The 17,322-nt window shown below is 37.6% G+C and overlaps 1 protein-coding gene across 2 annotated transcripts in view; it reads left to right on the plus strand.

Moving 5' to 3' along the window:
- Window positions 1-17,322, plus strand: part of LOC105309124 (atrophin-1-like) — a 44,660-nt gene that overhangs the window by 2,921 nt on the left and 24,417 nt on the right. The window contains exon 1 of one of the 2 annotated variants that reach the window (XR_002778226.1): window positions 13,990-17,322. The exons of the other annotated variant lie outside the window; for it this stretch is intronic. The gene's annotated coding sequence lies outside the window, so the exon portion shown is untranslated. Of the gene's footprint in view, window positions 1-13,989 lie in introns of those variants that run through there. 2 annotated transcript variants of the gene reach the window in all.

Genomic DNA, 17,322 nt, shown 5'->3' on the forward strand with positions numbered 1-17,322 from the left:
GAGTATCAAGGATGTAGCTTGATTATAACAATTAGAATGTTATTTAAACCAATTATTTCCCAAAGTGCAAAGTCTTCTAACCACATGACTTCAAAAGTCCTCTTCACCCATGATTTGGGGCAGATGATTAATAAATAGGTTGAATGGTTATTAGCAGGGTTTTGTGAGTCTACACATTCAAATTTCCAAAAATGTTTGTATCTTAGTATCTTGCAGTACCCCCAGATCATATTTCTGAGCAATAACTAATTTTGCACAATTCTCAGAAAGAAATGTTTCACTTCCATTTAAAAAAAAAAAAAGAACACCTGTATGTACATATGGAATAAATTTGGTTATTTACACCTGTTAAAAAAAAAAGAATGATGCTCTTACTCCAAGGTTGGCAAATAATTAAAATCAAACTGTGTTCTAATGAATGAATGAATGAATATATGCATTCAAAAATGCGATTGTAGTTTCAGTATTCTGCAGTTAACAGAGAGAAAGTATGCTTACAAAGTAATGTTTCCCAGTGATTTGTGTCAAAAAATGTGTGTCTCCAAAGGTAGGGAGGAGGGAAATCTCCCAAGGCTAAAATTTGTAGGCTTTTTTTTTCAATGTAGAGCTTTCCATTATTTTCCTAAGCCCTGGAATTTCATTTTCCTACCACCCATCTGGATCATAAAAATTCCTTCAATGCTTCAAAAGTCCCCATTTCTTGCTTGCTCATATTTTGCTTTGCTCCCATACTTATCTAATAAATTTGGGCTTGTATCAGTTCAAAATCCTATTGATGTCTTTCCTGAAGAAATATGTTAATATCTGAATACACAGACCCTTCTTCAAATTTTACAGTATCTTTAGGTTTATCTCTCAGAGTAACTAAATCCACAACTAAGGAGAAATCAGTTTTCTGCCTTTCCTCCAACTCTGAAAGTCCCCCTTCCAATGAGTTTACTGTTTTAGTTCACTTAAAAGTTATAAGAGGGGGAGGGGGAGCAAAGAAAAGTTATAAGTAACATTCCATCTGATTTACAAAAGCCCTTTTTTCAAACTACTTATCATATCAGTTTATTCTGATTGAGCTTAGCTTATTCTGCTCCTTTGGCAGTATCATCTGTTTGTTAATTCCTATTTTGCTGTTTTTGAAAGAAAAAAGTGAGTTAACTTGAGGGTAAACAATCAGATAAACCAATCAAACCTTAAGATTGGAGTGTTGGAAATCTTCTTGCTTTCCACAGCAAGTGAAAATATGTGATAAACTTATATTACTATCCATCAGATGATCCTCTAATCATCCTTTGGGGTACCTTAAAATTTATTATTGGGAGGGGGGAGATAAATAGGGTAAAGGGGGTCAAATATGTAGTGACAGAAAGAAATCTAACTATGGGAGGTGAACACACAGTGTAAACATATACATATGCCTTACTGTTAAAGTGTACAGCTGAAACTTATTGGATTTCATTAACCAATGTCACCATAAAAAATTAACTAATTAAATTTTTAGAAAATTATTATTGAAACTAAACCAATACATGAGACATATATATTTTTTTAATGAAGTTATACAATCCTAGATTTACTTCCTAACGTAGTAGTAGGTTAATCTTTTCGTCAAAGCATATCGAGTCAAATTTATTTCCTGAAAAAATTAACTCTGAAAGTTTTCACCTTCTGGGGTAACTTTGTTGAATTAATCAATAAACAATTTCTCAATGCCTACTTTATGCCAGAGATTGTTCTGGGTGCCAAAGATACAGTAGTGAAGAAAAAGTTAACAATCCAGGAGAGAGGCACTTGTGGCTCCACTAGAAACTGACCCAGGTGGGGAAGGACAGGGAGTTTCTCTGAAGAATTTGAGAGAATTCTAAAAGAACTCCTTTGAGAAAGAGTTAACCAGATGCAATTAGGGTGAAAATGAAAACATTCTAGGCAGAGGAAATAGCATTTGCAAAGCTTCTGAGGTGAGAATGAAAATAATACACTAAAAGAATTGAGGCTGCTGATTGTAGGAGTGATCGAAAATAATAATAGCTGATCTTTGTTGCATGCCTACATGCATGGACTCATAATCCTCCCGACAGTGCTGAGACAGGCAATGTTATTCTCAGTCTCTGAATAAAGAAACTGAGGCTTAGAGAAGTTGACTTGTCCAAGTTCTCAAAGCTAGAAGCTGTTAAGGTAGGGTTCAGCTGAAGCAGTCTGCCACTGGGTCTTTATTCTTGATCTGTAAACTAATATATGGCTTCCCAGGAGCCATGTCAACTTGGGGCTTTCCTCATGTTCAAGACTTATTCCACCAACTTCCAGTTTTTACAGAATGACATCGTGAAATAAAGATGCATTAGAACAGCTTCCGTCTCATTCTCAGAGTCTTGATAAATTTAAGGTTCCTAGTTGAAACTTATTCCCTTAGGAAATATTACATGGAATTTTTTATTACAAAAATGTTAACAAAAGTCCAAATGTTAATATAACAAATGCCCGTGAACCCCAAACCAAAATAACCATATCTTCTCAGGGATTTTTTTTCAAATGTACATTTTTGTTCCCCTCCTTACCCTGTTCTTCTCCCAGAGGCAACCACTATCATGAATTGATAGATAGCCAGTCCATTTATTTTTTATACAAACACCCACACACATCCATACACATTATATGGTATATACAATATTGTTTTCAGTAATGTTTAACATTTAAATAATAAATGTGTAATATTCTAAAATTTGTGTCTTTCACGCTATACTTTTGGTTTTGAGATACATCCACATTGATGCATAAAGATCTAGTTCATTTTTCAAATATAGCACAAAATTATCTATCCCCAACTAGTAGACATTTAGGTTGTTTTCAGAAAATTGCTTTTCTAAATGTCATTTTGGAGCCAAATTTTTTCCCATCAAGGAAAACCAGTTTACAAAGCCACTGAATCTTATAAATTGCTAGAAATACTTTCAAATAGAAATTTCATTTTTTAAAATTTTATTAAAATTATTGAGGTAACATGGTTAATAAAATCAAATAAGTTTCAAGTGTACAATTCAACAATAAGTTATATGTATATTGCATTGTGTGTTCACCACTCAAAGTTAAATTTCCTTCTGCCACCAAATATTTGACCCCCCCAACCCTTATCTACCGTCCCCCACTCCCCTTCTCTCTGGTGACCACGAATACACCATGTCCATGAGTATCTGTTTGTCATGTTTGTTTGTTACTTTTAGTTTTATATCCCACATATGAGTGAAATCATATGGTTCTCAACTTTTTCTATCTGACTTTTTTCTCTTAGCATAATGTCAAGATCCTTTCACATTGTCACAAATGGCAGTATTTCATCTTTTCTTATGGCTGAATAATATTCCATTGTTTTTAGAAATTTAATTTTTTTAAATTAAATTTATTGGGGTGGCATTGGTGAATAGAAATTTCATTTTAAATACAGGGTTTCTTTTTTCTAAAACATAAACCTTTAATAATTCAAGTCACATAAGAATACGTAGATATTTAAAATACTATGAATCTCTGAAAAGGAAAAGTTAATAGTATTTTAAATGAGAAGAAAAATTTCTAGATAAGGTCTATCCATAATAATCCTGTTGAAAACAAAACATATTGAAGAGAAAGTAGATGAAGAAAATAATCTTACAACCACTTTCTCTTCCTGATAACCACACTAACTGGGCAAACAAAACAAAACAAAACAAATAAACAAAAAAACAGTGTTTGAGCAAGAAGAAAAACGAACCAAAAGTTTCTCTGGGATGCTTTGTTTCATGTTCTGGCCAGAAAATAATCCAAGGTGCAACCCCACAAAAAGATAACCAAATTTTTCTTTAGAATCAAGAGTTTGGAAAGTGCCTACTATGTGCCAGAGTCAATGTTTGATAAAATGTAACAATTCAATAAATCAATAAAATGCAACCATTTGATCTTGAAATGGTTACACCTAAAAACAGTGTGACTATAAACAATGTTTTATTTTCATTAATGGAAAATTTTAACTCAAGAACATCATAAAAAGATTTATTGCTAAGTATAAACTAGAGTTGACTCTACAAATATGTGAAGACCCATCTATGGAATTCCTATTATCTTTAACATTATTTTCTATAAAAAAGAATCTAAGAAAACCTCAAAAGGCAGATGTTTTAAAATATGGATAACTGTTTACTAAGGTTGGATTCTTCATACTATAAAATAAGCTAGTCTAGAAAATGCAAAAGGAAATTTAAAGAGGTCATTTCTCTTTGGAGGGAGGGCAAAGTCTCTTCTCTTAGGATATTGCCAAAGAAGTACATACTATCCCCAGGAAGGTAAATTTAAAAAATAATAATAATAATTGGGTTTCTGATAAAAGAAGGAACTCCAGCACACTGGAGGTCACAATGGAGTCGGCATATCTGGCCCCAGTTTCAAAAACAACTGGTAAAATATTTTTGCACACTCCATAGGCAAGCCAAGGAGATATCACTTCTTCTAGATCCCTGACTTTCAGCCCAAGAAATGCTCCTGGGCTTAGGAAAACCTTCCCAGGAAACCCCTCCCAGGCTTCAGGAGGCAGCCGTGAACTCAACTGGAATTTATCCTACCAATATTTCATTGAAATAACTGGCCAACAAATGGGGCAGCACTGTCATGCATTTATCCATCTGTCCATCCATCCATCCTACAGGTATTTATTATCCATCTGTCACATGGCACAAGATCTCAGGGTGCAAGGTCTGTCTGCGCTGAGCGAGCACACATGTACTAAAGGCAAGTCCATATAGCCACACATTTAAACAGATAATTAAACATGCCAAACACAACCTCTTAACTACGGGTTTAAAGTGCACTCTTTTATTATTTTTCAATTATATAATGTGTATTATACAGAATACATGATTAACTAAAACATGTACCTTTTTTGCATTACTCTCTCAAAGGGAAAAATATAAATATTAATATATAATATAAGTAGCAGGAATGAGATGTTGAAAGAGGCTTAGCAAGAGAAAAGGAACCACAAATAGACCAGAAACAAAAATTAAAATTACCTAAAATTTGAAAACTTCCCACATTTGTGATTTTTTTTTTAAATGTCCTGAACGCTTGCTCATAGTTACTAGTGAGAAAGGGCTTCTGAACTGAAAGGAAGGGGCAATTTAGGAGCACACATCCACTCTGCAATCGCTCTCTGCTATGGGCATACGAGATTAAGGAACAGAATCTGTGCTAAGAGCATTTAGGACAAAAGCTACCAGCAAGTCCCTAGGTCCCAAAGGAAGAGCACAAAAGAAGAGCACAGAAAGTGGCCCGAGTCTGTGGACTAACCCTGGGGAGTTCACAACAGTACAATCCTTGTGGTTCCCGTAACACCAGAAACTCAGTCCAGAATAAAAAACAGGTAAGTCATAAGGCAGCATAGAACGAGTCCTCTGAAGCGAGTACTCCGCCATCTACTATGCTCTGCATAGTTCCTTACTAATAACTACAGCCAAATTGTTTGGCTGCTTTTTGATCCGAGGACATTCTTATTTTCTCAAATGAGAACTGGCCTTTGATATGTGTAAGTACAGCAAAATGAAACGTTTATTTACAATATGCCAAACTACCTGAAAATAGGGATTCCATTTAAAAAATAAGTTGGATTGCTACAGCCGTGCCACCCTGAACATGACCGATCTTGTCTGATCTCGGGGGCCTGGTTAGTACTTGGATGGGAGACCAACTCGGAAGACCAGGTGCTGTAGGCATAAAAATAAAAAATAAGTTGGATTTATTTTCCTACTAAAGATGATTCTGGCCCGGAGGAACTGGGGAAAACTGGATGGAGATTGTGACCCCTTCTGGGCCGGAGAGGAGGGGTAAGGACACCTCAGCAAAGAGCCAGAGCAGCAGTGATGGGAAGGCACAGAGGGCTGATTGGCAAGGCTTACTCTGGGGCATGTCAGGAAACCAAATTGGATGGGTCTCAAAAATACTAGTGAAGGGTAGAGTGAAGAAATAAAAAGCCATAGAATAGTGTTGAAACCTCTGTCTGCCTATAGGGCACATCACAGACATAGAGCAACCAGGGGCAAAGGAGGATACTCTGTGAGCCAGGCCAGACAGGAGCAGCTTGGACAGGGGGTAGCCAGAGCAATTCCAGAACCAAGGGTCAGATGCCCTCAGGGGGATGCAGAGAGGAGGGTTCAGGGAATCAGACCCACCACAGACCCTCTATATTCATTTCTTAAGGCTGAAAGGAAAAAGTGCTACAAATGGAATGGCTAAAAACAACAGAATATATTGCTTTACAGTACACTTGTCACATAATACACTGTCTCTGGAGGCTAGAAGTCTAAAATCAAGGTGTTGGCAGAGCCATGCTTCCTCTGAAACCTGAGAATCCTTGCTGGCCTCTCTGTAGCTTCTAGTGTTTCACTGGCACTCCTTGGTGTTTCTTGGCTTAGAGATGCATTGCTCCAATCCACTGGCATCACATAGTGTTCTCCCTGGGTCTGTCTTCACATGGATGTTTCTTACAAGGACACCAGTTATTCTAGACTAGGGGCCCACCCTACTCCAGTAATACCTCCTAACTAATTGCATTGCAATGATTTCATTTCCAAACGAGGTCACGTTCTGAGGTACTGGGAGTTAGGACTTCAACATGCCTTTTGAGGGGACAAATTCAAACTATAACACTCTTCTTGGGCTGCTCAGTCCTCACCCTCAGCCAGGACTCTGAAGCTCTTGGGCCATTCAGAATACTCGGGGGGCTAATTCAAATTAAAGAGACACAGAGAAAAATTACCCTATGGTGGTGAAAGTCTGAAGAGTGGTTACATTTAAGAAAGGAAACTGTGACTGGGGGTAGAGCATGCGGTGCTCATCTGGAGGGCAGATAATGTTCTAGTTCTTCACCTGGAGGTAGGTTACATGGGTGCATTCACTGAAAGGAAATGTATGAGCCGTACTCATACAGTGTGTGTACTCTTCTGTATGTCTGATATACTTCCATAAAAACTTTACTTTAAAAAGCATTAGAGAACATGAGCTGCCCAAGAAATAGAAGGTTTTGCAGCCCAGGTAGACCTTAAGAGGGGGGCATTATCTAGGAGGGGCCACAACCCAAGTGCTAGCTGCTCACCCTTGTTGGTTCAGGCTGGTGTGTAACTGGAAACGGCAAAGTAATTCACTTATAGTGAGAAAAATACAAGTGCCGAAAAGTCTATAAAAACGGCAAATTGGCAACTTCTATAGGCAAATCCATGGATGATAAGTAAAAAGTTGTTTGATAAGCACAGACCCATATTAAGGGCGCATTCTCTCTTCAACAGTGCTGAAACATGCTCAGACACTTCTTGCTTTGCTCTATTTTCCCAGCCTCCCTGCGGACCTCTCCCACACATTCCATTTTCAGGCTAATTACAGTTCAAGTAAGTTCCAGTGTTTTTTTCTTTCACTTCTAATTCTCTGGGAATTTTAAGCTCTTGTGGTTAGGTTGTTTTGTGTCCTATTGCTTAATTTCCTACCAAAAGAAATCAACACCAAAAGACAGAGTTAAAATACACTGGACACCAGTCAAACTTAGCAAAACACATATTTTGAGAGTAAAAACATCTAAGGTTTTCTAGAATTATAATTCAGACATTTAACATCAGATATTGCATAAACTCTGAATATACCAATATATTAAAAACCGAGTGATGCCTTAAAAATGAGAGGAGAAAGGAAGCCAAAACTTAATGGCAATGCAAACAAAAAAAATAAAAATCATATATTTATCAAAATTTTACAAATAAATTATCAAGCACATAATTACAGAAAATGAAACTGTGATTGGAAGAACAGCTTCCTATTCTATTAGCTTTCTAGTCTATAAAAAGTATTAGGAAAGCACTGAAAGAAGCCATAAATTTGTAGTGAACTTACTCACTGTTCTCCTTGGATATCTCTACTCTCAAATTTCATATAAACTCCATGGTTCAGAAGTCCCAAATGATATTATCTCTCTGTTTCAAACACTTAGGTTTTTTTAAAAAACGAGAACTCTAACATCAATTACACGTTACCATTACTAATGTTTTGATCATTTTCTTTTGAAAACAGAAAATGGAAGATGTATGCCATGCCATATGTAAATCCAAGTCCAACTTCAGAAGCAATGTGCAGAATCTGCCTATTACAAATTGTCCATATAGACTGACAGTCTGTAAGGCGCATAGTCTTATAGGGAGATGTGAATATATAGGCCCTGTGTTTGAGTCTGTGTCTGATCTAGAGGACATCTGCACTGTCTGCTGCATCATCTCCTAAAATGCCTGACTTGGAATGTTATGCTCTAAGAGCACCAAACTTCTCACAATTCTAAATCACACAGTTTCAGGCCTCAGTGCCTCCTATTCCAGGAGCCTAGAACGCTCTCCCTCCCTCCTCTCTCACCTTCCAGCCTCCCTGCTCCTCACCATAAATCAGAATCATGTTAAGATTCTGCACTTCAAAGAGAACTTCTCTTTATACCCCCATCCTGCATTTGGACGAGGGCAGAGTGTCTAAGAAAAAGCATACATAAAGCTGTTTCAAGAATAAGCATAACTATAACTCATATTATAAATCATACTTATGAAACTAAAAAATTCAAACTAAAGGATGTTCAGTTTTTAAATGGACATCTGAATAGTTTTTTTTCTTCTTAACTCTCGTTTATTCTAAAAACTCTTAGTACTATTCAACAGATTTCATCCCCAGCCCATGTGCACATGTACACACACACATGTGCACACACACACACTCACACACACATACACGCATGCACGCTGCATCCCTCCACTGTGCCCACAGATCCCCATGTTATAAATAGCACAGCACCTGGTACATGATACGTGTCCAAATATTTGTTGCTGTTCACTGCAGAAAAATTGAATACAACAACATGAGTAGATTGAGTACAAAGTGAAGTCAGGTGCTAAGAGGAAAGTGGAGAAAAAATTAGAGACAGATATGGTCAAACACAAAGACTTTTCAGAGTGTTAAATGTTAACATTTGAAGAATATAGTTAAAATAATAGCTATAATAATGAATTATAATGATAATAATGGCAAGTAATAGTGATAAAATGTTTGAAATTTGACAGAAGCTAGGCTAAACTATATGTTTACTTTTTAATTATTACAATAATTATAATATGGACATCATTTCAAATGTACAAAGAAGAAAAATGATGCTCAGAAATTAGGCAACTTGTTCAGAGTCATGCAGTTATAAACTATGAAGCTGAAAAACAAACACGGGTTATACTCTGGCTTAAATGAGGGAGTACACAGTGGAAAGAACACCCCAAGCTAAAACACTGGATGGCTTGCAGTAACTACAGTTTCAAATGGGAGAGTAAAAAGAAAGTTAATGACATGAAATGGCAGAAAACATCAAAAACCAGTGGGATTCTCTGGATTTTTGAGCAGGAAAAAAAAATTCCCTAATTAAAACCACACTTGAAGCCTGTTTTTATAAAAGGTGCATGATGAAAAGAATGGTGCATGGTCATAGGTGGAGAGCTCAGGTAGAAAATTTTTTACAAGAATATGAGTATAATATTTTACAGTTAAAGCATAAAAGCCCTACCCACCTAATCCGCAAAAAAAGATTTTTTGCTATAGGTGGGCTGGATCTGTCCTCCAAAAAATTCAATGGCAGGAAAACATTTATAGGAACTTCATGATCAGAAAAGTACACATATCTCCTAATATCCTGCTTATGAAAAAATCCAATTACTTCTAATTTGTTTATAGCATAGCCGGGATCAAACAAGAGAGATTAGCTAATTTACTTTGACATATACTTGAAATATTGGTTCCAAATAGCCACAGCATTTTGACAGCAGTGTCCTTTCTCTCACAAAGATCATTCGCAAGAGTTCCTTCAATTTTCAGAGTCTATCAATGAAATAAAATTATAAATCAAATTAATTGCTGTTGCTGAAAAGCAGTTAAAAATGCACTCACACCCTATTTGAATGCCAGGATTATTATTTCATTCCTCTCATCTAAATGTAACTGTATGACCCATTTTCCAATCTTTAGGTTCAGTTTTATAACTCTATATTGTCTCTATTAATTATTACATATTATGTTATATTATCTACATTTTATATTAACTGTATATTACCCATAAAAAGAAGTCAGGGAATATAAAAGGAAATCTCCAATCTCTTTTTATTCTTTGGTTCTATGCTGAACATAGAAAATGTACATACTCCCTTATTTCTGCCTCCTCCATCCTTTAATGCATGAAGGACTCAAGCATACTAAAGGGTCACATAGATTTGGATAAAAGCATTTTATTATTTTATTTTATTTATACCGTTATATTTTTATATTAGCGTTTTTATTTTATACTTTATTTTATTATGTTATTTTATTATTTTAACAGAAGCAGCACCTTTATGGTGCTGGCCTAAATATTTCCAATAGAATAGTTCCTAAGAGGAAAACTCCTCCAGGCTGTCAGAAACAGTGAGCAAATAACCAACCTGAGGACTAAAATCAGGTGGGGGGCAGGGGAGGAACTCTTCATGTCCTTGTAAGGCGGGAAAAGACAAATCTAAAAGGCAGAACCTTTAAATATTTATAATTTTTAAAATATGAATACAGAATATATCTATTAACCAAGAAGATGCCCTCTGAAGACATCATCCTTTGTGAGAAACTTTGTCACTAAGAGTCTCACCAAGAGCTGACAGCTGGGCCCCTCTCTTGCATGACTGCCTCTCAGTTCCCTCTGCCAGGCACTTCCCCCTTCATCCCGGCTCTGGCAATCTTTTTTTAAGACAAACTTGTTGATTTTTTTTTTTTTTTTTCAAGTATACAATACATTGGTTAGACATTTATATAGTTTATAAAACAATCCCCCTAATTGCTCTTTATCTCCTCTGGCTCTCCTCCTAACCATTACATTACTACTAACTGCATTCCCTACGCAGTATTCCTCATCCCTGTGACCATCTATCAACCACTAATTTGTACTTCTTTAACCCTTAACTTCCCTTCCCTCTGTCTGTCACCAGACTGTCCTCTATATTTGTTTTTGATTAGTTTGTTTTGTTCTTTAGATTCCTCATATAAGTGAAGTTATATGGTATTTTTCTTTCTCTGTCTGACTTATTTCACTCAGCGTAATAACCTCTAGGTCCATCTATGTTGTTGCAAATGATTTCACTTTTTCCATTGTATATATCATAACTTCTTTATTCTATCATCTGTTGATGGGCATTTAGGTTGTGTCCGTATTTTGACTATTGTAAATTGTGCTGCCATGAACATAGGGGTGCATAGATCTTTATGAATTATTGTTTTGGTTTTCTTTGGCTAAATACCCAGAAGCGCAATTACTATGTCAAAAGGTAGATTCATTTTTAAGTTTTTGGGAAACCTTCAGACTTTTCCAGAGTGGCTGTACCAATTTGCCATCCCACCAACAGTGTATGAGTTCCTTTTTCTCCCCGCCCTCACCAACACTTGTTCTTTGATCTATTGATAGCCATTCTGACAGGTGTGAAGTGATATCTCTCATTGTGGTCTTAATTTGCATTTCTCTAAGATTAATGACCTTGAGCATCTTTTCACATGTCTGTTGGTCATCTGTATTTCCTCTGGGGGAAATTATCTGTCCAGGTCTAAATTGCCCATTTTTAAATTGGATTATTATTAGTTGTTGTTGTTGTTGTTGTTGTTGTTGTTGTTGTTATTGTTGAGTTTTATGAAGCTCTAGCAATCTTGATAAGGAGGGCTTTTTACCCCCAAGACATTTGTTTATGTCTCAAACTAGGTTAAATGATACCTATTAGAACCTAAGAAATACCATAATAAGCATTGGAACTTCAGCAAAGCAAATCTCTGCCTACTCAAGTGCATAAAATTATGGATGTAAAGATGTCTGTGGTACTATTAAAGAGAGAGATGATTTTGTTATTCACGTTCTTGGCACATGTATTTCCTCAGTAATGTAAATGAAGCCTGACTAACCCAACTCAAATTTTGATAAATTATGAATTATGAATGTGCTAAAAGTTTACTTTATATGAAACCAAACTTCAGAGTATTCATCTGATGACATTTACATTCTAGTCCCTTACTTATCAGCATAAGTACACTATAATATTTTCAAAAAGAAAGAAACTTTTCAAAACCAGAAGGATTACATGTTTTCTCCAATGGGTAAAGTTTTTGAGATGACAAATTGATAATCCTAATAGTTACAAAGATGATCATAACAGTTATAAAGATGTTATAAATGAGCTAATATATTAAGATTGTGAGTCAATCTATGGACATGAATGAGTCATTTGGCCAATGTTTTCTTGATCTATAATGTTCTGGACATTGCACCAGATACAAGAGGTGCAGGGGTGAAGAAGAGAAAACATCATTGCTGCCCTCTTAAATAGAAATGTGTTCCAGATTTTATGCCTCTAGATCAATCAAAAAGATACAAAAGCTGAAAGTGAGTTGTTTTGTATGTTAGTGATATTAAGTATGTAAGTTAATAAATGAGCATCTGGCTAAAGAATCACAAAAACAATTTGCTCTCTAAGGAGTGTACCAAGCTTCCCCAGAGAATATGCTGGTGCTGAGCTGCCCTGGAATCTAAAGATAACATGCTGGGACCTTCTTCTCATTTCTGATAAATGGAAGCTACTAAGATATCACTTTGGACATAAACTTTCATAATTTAGGAGCTACTCTAATACTGCCAAGATCATCTTCAAAAACCAATAGAAATGAAACTTTTCAGGCATAGTATACTCCCATGAGAAATATTACGAGTCCATTTCCACTGAAACTGTACTCTAAAAGAGAATAAACCTTCCATAACAGACTTCATAGAGGCTCTGGGAGAGAGGGAGCAAGAGTTCAGGAAAAGGCAAAGTATTTAGATGATCATCTCTTGCAACGATCATTGTCTTCCAAAAGATATCAATTGTAATTTTTTTTTTGACTAAACAATTAATTTTTAGTATCTAGTTTCAGATGTCACCAGCTAAGCCAATGACTTTTTAGAGACAACTAGATATTCAGTCTGGAGAGACGTTGAGAAATCAGAGCTAGTGTTGGAGAGTTTTATGCATGAATGTGAAACTAAATAAGAATATGAATTTATTTCAGAGAATAGGAGAAACACTGTGCAGAGTCTTTTGAGCCCTGCTTCTCTGTGTGGATCTGCCCAGGCACTGGCGTAGGGCAAGGAAGGGGAAATCAGTGATAGCCAACTAACAGGGAGAAGAAAAACCAACTGAGAGTGAAAAATGTGTGTGTGTGTGTGTGTGTGTGCGCGCGTGTGCGCACGCACATGCATCAGGAAAGCCCATCGCCCACTGAGTGAAGACTGAATTAGTCTCTAATTTAAAATCTCCAATGGCATCCCCTTCCAATTAAAACATAGTCCAAGGGTTAAAGTAGTATAAATTAGTAGTCGATAGATGGTCACAGAGATGGGGAGCATGGCATAGGGAATGCAGTTAGCATGAATGTATAGGCTAGGTGGAGAGCCAGAGGAGAGAAAGAGCAATTAGGGGGATCAGTCTATAAACTATATAAATGTCTAACTAATGTACTATATACTTGAAACTAATAAAATAAAATTTAAAAACTAAATTGTAAAAAACAGTTCGAACTCTTTTCTGACTTGAAGTCTTCACCTAAGCTATCTCCCACCTACCTCACTGACTTATCTCTTCTTCTCTCCCTCTTTTGCACCGGTTTTCATTTAGTTCTCCAAACACCCCAAATTCATTCATGCCTCCGGAGCCTTTGCAGTTGCTGTTTCCTCTGCATACAATACTCTTCCTTCTGCTCTTCACTTGGCTGGCTCCTTCTCACCATTCACATCTCAGGTCAAATATCACCTCCTCAGAGAACCTCTCTGATTGCTCTAAAGTAGCTTCCCCTCATCCCCTCTCTAGCACACCCCCATGCTGTACTGTTGTTGTAACACTCATTCTATCTAAAAGATGTTTTTTCATTTATTTGTATCTTGTTTAATGACTCAATTTCCCACACACACACAAAATAAGCTCTGTAAGAGCAGGGTCTTTGTTTTGTTCAACACTGCATGCCCTATCCCCACCCTCAGCACCTAGAACATTTCTTGTTACATGATACTCAGTAAATATCGGTTGAATCTCAAGTCTCACATTATGGATGACCATGCAGAATGTCACCCATGATCCACTGAAAAACCGTTCTCTGTTCCCTTGTCACCCCCACCTCCCAAAATAATGACTGTGACCCACAGCCAGCCATACCAACTCCAGATCTGCTTCTGTAACCTGTGGAAGGCAAGACTGACCCTGCTTCCCTTGATACAGTCTCTACTTTCCTTGCCATCTCCTCATCTGGAGGCCTTATTCTCCTCATCTCCTATAGATCTTTCCTTTCCCAGCCAGATAAAAAGTAAATCATTGTTCTAAGACCATCATTACATGCTCCTGAACAAAATGATGCCATTTGCACACTATGTCTGAGGTATAAAGGGGAGAGAGATTGGTGGAAGAGGAGAACCTTTTCAGTCAGCTTCAGTGTTCACGACCAGAAAATTTCTTGAAGGTTGGCTGCTCTCCCCTTCCTCTTTCCCAACAGTCCTTGGAAGAAGGAAGCCCCTGGCCAGATGCAGAAGGTTGTGGCAGTAAAGTAAGCTGCCTACTGTCCCCCCATCCCCACCCCAGATGACCAAAAGCGCTCCAAGAAAAAGAGGTACAGACATCGGGAAGAGACTCAGATCCTACTGCTCTTTACTCTCTTTTACCCTCAAAACTTCACCTCCAGAATCTCATCCCTTCTTAATCTGACAGCATAGCAGCCAAGGTCCTGACCAAGTCTGAGACATTACTGATTCCCAAAGGTGAGGGAACTGTACTTCTGAAACCCTGATATGAAACCACAAAAACAAATTCCTGCTGAAACCCTGTAATATCGAGTGCATACATTCTATTCCATACATCAAGCTCGTTTCAAATCAAATACATTTTTCTTTTTAACCTATGAGGATTCACTTGGAAATTGTGATGTGTGCTGTTATCCATTGTAGTTTAGGTAAACAGGAGAGATTAATTTCGTCTATGAGGATGGGAGTGTAGCCCTGGGAAGACCTCTTCCAGGCAAGAAGAATGAGTAGGAACTTCAGCGAAACTGTATTCAAAATGAAAAGAACTTTTGGAACACAATGCATTGGTGGTGACATAACCTCTTGAATTTGGCTGGACACAACACACCTAAGTGTCATGTCAAAAATGTGGAGAAGATAGAAGATGCCTAATTGGTATAAGTCTGAAGCTATCAGAAGGAAAGGGTTATGCAGACCGCCTATTCAGGCCAGCCTAAGGGATAATTTAGAAAGTGTATCCAGATCAGGGGATATACAACTTGAGTGTGTGCACTGTGAAGGAGAAAGACATGCACAAAGAATGTAAGAATTTGTGAGCAATGTATGCCATGGAGGCTTCCCGGCATGGTTTAAGGCAGAAACGAAGCAGACCTTCATGTGATCCATTCTAAGTCACTTAACCTAGGGCAGTCTCAGGTTTTTTAACTGAAAAATGAGGCTAAACATTCCTGTCTCATAGTGGTGTTGGGGAGATTTAATACGATAGCATATTCATGAACACACTGCGGATCACAGTGGGTGCTACATGAGTTTCATGCTTTTCTCACCTCTTTGATAAGCATCACCTAGAATGCATATTAAACAGATCTCTGGCCCCCCCAAACTGGATGAAATCAACATTTTTATAGAAGCCAAGTGGTAATCTGCATGGTTAACAGGTGATGCTTATCAGAAAAACATGAGAAACAGCATTATTTCACTTCCCTCCCATCACATTCCACATTTCGTGGAACACACAAGTATCTCTACCAGAAGAAAAAGGCTGTCATTAAGTCTGGAATGAGAAAAATGAGAGAATTACAATTTTCACAAAAGACAGACTGATGTTTTTTAGTGATATGTCTCTTAATGGCATTATTCTGCCAATACTGTCTATTCCCTTCTGGGCCTCGAAGATTTTCATTGATTTGGATATAAGAACAAATTGAGTATTTCCAACAAATCTACTGAGAAACATAGTCAAAATAGCAGTCTTATTTTTTTTATTGCACCATTATGAGGAGACATGGTACAATCTGGGACTGTGACATTCAGCAGGTGTGGTAAAAATACTGTTCAAAGGAAGCCCCATCAGACAACAAAAGAAGACCTCATCCATCCCTTCCTCCACTTTAATGACTGACAGTGTAGGAAGCCAGATCCAGGTAATATAAAGAGTTTCTATAGAAGTTCTCTCCTTATAAACCATTCTCTATAAAGGGTTTCCAAGGTACTTAGCCTTATTCAGAGACAGCAACGAGATATCAGTCTAAGGGTGTCTCTTTTGTAGGTCTTGGTATGAAAGGCAGTCTTTGGTAATAGGGAAAGGCAGCATCTCAAAAACAATTTACAAATGTCAAATTGGCATGCTTTCAAACGGAAAATAACCTGGCAGCCTGACCAGATCTTTCCAAATATTTAACATCTCCATGTAAATAAAAAGACAGTTTCACGTCTACAGCTCAGAGAGGAAAATGTTGACACCAGAAAGTCAAATATCCAGTCCACCTTAGAGAGGCCATCGGAGATCTGAAGAGCAGTGCGGATCTGGGGCTCTAGGGCCCAAGAGAGCGAGGAGCATCTGGCCCAGCTTCAGAGTTTCCGTAACTATCTACTTAATCACAGCACTCAGGGGACTTTCCTCTTAAAACACATGTGACTTTGAGTTTAGAATCTGTGGCTTGTGTGATTTCTGATATGCTGGCATTCACGATATTATTCTCATCCCCACTCCCACAGTTTTTAAATATTGCCTTGGAACAGCAAACACCGACCGCGCGGCCCCAACCTCTCTCTCTGCCCTTTCTACCGAAGATCATAAAAGAGGTGGTTTTGGGTTTGTTTTTTTCTGTAAGTCACTTTCTATAAATTTTCTTTTAAGCCAAAATAACAGCACACAAGAATGAGATCTCCAGGGAGCTCCGAAGGAAGCGACCTCAAAATAACAAGTATTTTTCTCCCTTACCTTGAAAACTAACGGCAGGCCAAACACTGAGATTTTCTCAACTCCGCCCTTCCCCCCCAAACTGCCTTGCTTTGTAAGGTCTAGTTCTACTGTGGCGGGAAGAAGGGTCTCTCGGAAATTGTTTCTACGGTCAAAGACGAGAACCTTGCAGACCTCTCGCCCCTGCTCGCGTCCAGATCCCTTTACAAGAAAACAACAGTGAGCGAGGAGCCCGTTACCCCTGTTGGTCTGTCCTCTCGAGCGCCCAAGCTCCCCTGCGACTAGG

The sequence above is a fragment of the Pteropus vampyrus genome, unplaced genomic scaffold (genome assembly GCF_000151845.1).
Source record: "Pteropus vampyrus isolate Shadow unplaced genomic scaffold, Pvam_2.0 Scaffold674, whole genome shotgun sequence".
Lineage (NCBI taxonomy): Eukaryota > Metazoa > Chordata > Mammalia > Chiroptera > Pteropodidae > Pteropus > Pteropus vampyrus.